Source organism: Myotis davidii, unplaced genomic scaffold (assembly GCF_000327345.1).
Source record: "Myotis davidii unplaced genomic scaffold, ASM32734v1 scaffold8, whole genome shotgun sequence".
Lineage (NCBI taxonomy): Eukaryota > Metazoa > Chordata > Mammalia > Chiroptera > Vespertilionidae > Myotis > Myotis davidii.
Window position 1 is genome coordinate 1,045,126 of NW_006299520.1, and position 4,539 is coordinate 1,049,664.

Consider the following 4,539-nt stretch of genomic DNA (forward strand, 5'->3'; position numbering starts at 1 on the left):
TCAAATCTCTCCACTCCCTCTACTAATCTTCATTTTACAATTTTATAATAGATGAGAGCGAATTGTAATTAGTTCCCAGCAAATAGCAAAAAAAAAATTTCCCTTCAGAAGGTAGTGAAAATAAAGTCATTGCTGTAACTGAGCTGAGTTCTTTCATTGAAAGCAGGAATGAAAAGAATAAAGTACAAGCCATGCCCCTTTTCAGGTGAAATAATTTTTATCTTTACAGAGCCCTGGGCTCTCCACTCCGGTCCACACCCCAACTGCCAATTGTAAAGACAAGTGATTTTCAGAGAAGAGCAGTGCTCTGCAGGAAACAGGAAACCAGTGCATCTCCTCACTCACTCACTCACTCACTCACTCACTCACTCACTCTCCTGTGATAAGCTGAGCTGGGACCCTTTGCACATCTTCATATCTGCTCTTTTTGGAATTCAGACCTTCTCCCATGGGAGAAAGAGAGCACACATTACTGTTATTCCCAACTGAAGTGTAAATTCTTCTGAGGGCGAACTCATTTATCTTTTCAGAAGCTAGCATAATGTTTGGTACACACAGAAATCACTAAAGGTGAATTACTGGTAAAGGGGATTTTTAAAAGAGCTTTTGGAAACAGCTACTTCATTTCCTTGAGTGAAAACTGGGAGATGGGTATTTCAGACAAATAGTTTATACAGAGGTTTGGAATGAATAGATGGGAGTTTAGATGTTTTCTAAGACCTTAAGAAGCTTATGAAAACGTGGCTGCAAAGTTGGGCTATTTCAGGTTTGAGTGAGTTTAAGAGCAACACACAAACAGGAAGCAGCCAGCTGCCTTTTCGCATGTTGCAATGGAAGAATGCAGACATTATTTGAGAAAAACAACTGCCTGCAAATATCCTACTAACTAAGCAGGAATTGGAGATGGGGACAGCTTCTGAAAACATCTCATACTGGGATTTTTCACAGCTTCCCCCGCTCTGGAGGTTTTAAGAGAATTGTTTCATGTGGTCTTTGGTTTCTGCTTACAAAACCTGGCAGCCTATTCTTGAACACAAAGAGGTGTTTCAGGATGTCCGGTGAGTGAACAGTGGCTTCCCTTTCTAACTTTTCAAAAATATATAAATTAAACTGGTCACAAAACTTCTTTTTTGTTTTCAGGGGGCAATGGGAACCTATTTCTTAGCATTCTCTTCTGTGGTATTTGCTCTTCTAAAGAGATGCTCTCAAAAGTAAAGCATAATATTACCTTTTACCAAATCCAAAGCCCTCTCTTGGTCTTTGTTTCCATGACTTTCTATGACCTCCATTGGATAGCACCGGCCACCTGCTCCTCCTTGTAACCTCCTCTGTTCTGATTTATAAGATACCACACATTCCAGACTCTGCCCAGCTCTTTGATAGCGTATCTGTTTCCTCTTCTCCAGGCACTTCTTTAGGCTCACTTTTGACCTTCTGGCTCTTCTCTTTCCAGGCTTCCCCAAACAGTTGATCCACATAAGCCTTTGCTCATCCTCAGTGCTCAGTGGATGCTCCCAGATCTGTATACTCCGTAGCCTGTACCTCCATAGGAACATGTCCTTCAGTCAGCTCTCCTTCAACTTGACTCATTGTCTAAACCAGAAGTCCTCAAACTTTTTAAACAGGGGGCTAGTTCACTGTCCCTCAGACCGTTGGAGGGCCAGACTATAGTTAAAAAAAAAAAAACAACTGTGAACAAATTCCTATGCACACTGCACATATCTTATTTTGAAGTAAAAAAACAAAACTTCAAAAAAAGGGCTCTCCTAACTTCAAAAAGAAAGGCCCTACTAACTGCAAAATAAAAAATAGAGTAGACCTCCTAACTTGTTCTTAACTTGGTCCCCAGGCAGCAGCAGGCTCTGAACAAGCAAGCTCGTGACTCGTCCGATCACACCCGAGACTGAGAGGAGGAGTCCAGAGACAGAGAGAAGGAGGGGAGTCGGAGAGTGCGGCGCACATTCCACACATGCGCACTGCACTGCGGACCCTAGATGAGTCGGCTGCTAAGCAACAGGCAGCAGCGGCAAAAAACACCCCCTGGGCTGGATAAATGTTTTTGGTGGGCCACATGTGGCCCGCAGGCCGTAGTTTGAGGACCCCTGGTCTAAACCAAGACCTCATTCCAGTTGTTACCTCTCATTAGGGGAACCAGTTTCATGTGGTTTATTTTTTCCTTTGGTCTTCATAACTAGCCAGGCACACAGTCCTGTAGATTTTTTTTCTCTGAAATGTCTCATATCTCTTCCTACCTCTTTTCGGGGCACCACCATCACACAAGTCACACCTGCATTATTGACTAATTTTCTGGCTGACCAGACAGGATGCATCCAGTCAAACACTATATCTGGACATCTTACTTTTCTGATATGTTTTTAATATATATTTTTATTGATTTCAGAGAGGAAATCATGCATCATGGTAACCATCTGATCAAATATCTTTACTGACTTAATTTCCTTCAGTAGATAATCTAAAATCCCCTCTGTGTCTAATGGTAAGATAAAAGGACTGAATATAGCTAGTGTGGCAGGATTGGAGAGAGGAGTCGGGAGGGAGCCTAAATTTAAGATAAGGCTAGGAGTCTTGAGAGTGGTAAGGGCTGTGCTAAAGATTCTGATCTTTATCTTAAGAAAAACGTGGAGCCACTGACATATGTTAAGAAGTGAAGAACAGGCCTGCCAGTGTTGCTCAGGAGTTGAGCATTGACCCAGGCACCAAGAGGTTACCGGTGCTATTCCTTGTCAGGGCACATACCCGGGTTGAGGCTCAATCCCTGGTATGGCCAATCAATGCATATCACAAAGGGACTTGGACTTTATCTTATGGAATTGGGAATCATTTAAAGATTTTGGACAGTGGAAGGCCATGATAACATATGCATTTGGAACCATTACATCAGTAGCAATGAAGAGAATGGGTTAAAGTAGTGATTTTCAACCCTTTCCACCTCAGGACATATAAGGACTAATTATTAAAATTCTACAGCACGTCAAATTATATTTTCTTTGCCCTAGGGCCTAGCCGGTTTGGCTCAGTGGATAGAGCATCAGCCTATGGACCAAAGAGTCTCAGGTTCAATTCTGGTCAAGGGCACGCACCTTGGTTGCAGGCTCCTCCCTGGCCCGGGCCCTGGTCAGGGTTCATGCAGGAGGTAACCAATCAATGTGTTTCTCTCACATTGATGCCTCTCTCTATCTTTCCGTCTCTTTTCCACTCTCCCTAAAAATTAGTGGATTAACAAAAAACAAAATATATGTTCTTTACCAAAATTTATGTTCTTTATATATGTTCTGACAAAAATAGGTATAGTTTTGATTCATTCACACTGGACAGCTATTATTGTGTTGGCTGTTGTCATTTTACTTGACAATCTAAGACGGGTGGGTAACCTTTGTTTCTGCCAATAACCCCTAATGCCTTGGCAGGGCAAGACCAAATGATTTTGTGGGCCTTATATGTCCCATGGGGCTGGATGTTCTCCATCCCTGACCTAAGGGAAAAAGAGGTCAGTGTCCCTAATTAAATAGTCAGGTATTGCATGTTCGAAAAGTTCTTGTGGCACACCCACTGAAAATCGCTGGGTTAGAGGAGGGGTTGATTGGAGTCAGGGAGACCACCTGAGGAGACTTCAATGGTTGTCTAGATTAGAGATAATGAGGACAAGAATTAAGGTATTAGCAGTGGTGAGGAAAGAACAGAATAAGGAAATATGTAGATGATAAAATGGACAGGTATTCTGAATGATTACATGTGGTGAATTAAGGAGAATGAAAATCCAAGTCCCATTCCAAGTTTCTGGTTAATGAAATGTGTGTTGGGGCCATTAACCAGAATACAGGCACACTTAGGGTGAATGATAATAATTCCATTGGGAACCTGCACAGCTGATGAGCCTCTGGAATGCTATATGAAAATGTCCAGTAGATTGTTGAATAAAATAATCTGGACTGAACAGGAAGATCTGGACTAGAAACAGACACATAAGAGTTATCAAGACATAGATGTTAAGTGCAGAGGCTTCCCTGAGGTCTAAAGTCCTGATTCTTTCTTCTAATAGAGCTCCTAGTATTTCCTTTTAGTGATTTGAATATGGGAGATATCAAATAAATGGGCAAATTATAAATGAATCAAATTGAAAATTTAAGAGTGACTCATATGAATACTTAAAATAGTACCTCCACTATTGTTAAAACTTGTTAAAATAGTACCTCCACTATTATCACTGAATTTCCCCATCTATCTTCTTCATCCTATATAATAAAAGGGTAATATGCAAATCAACTGAATGGCAGAACAACCAGTCACTATGACGTGCACTGACCACCAGGGGGCAGATGCTCAACACAGGAGCTGCCCGCTGGTGGTCAGTGCACTCCCACAGGGGGAGCACTGCTCAGCCAGAAGCCCAGAAGTCAGGCTCACAGCTGGTGAGTGCAGTGGCAGTGGCGGGAGCCTTTCCTGCCTCTGTTGCAGGCTGGTGGTAAGGAGCGAGGGGTCTTGGACTGTAAGAGCCCAACTGCGGAGGGCCACAATGGG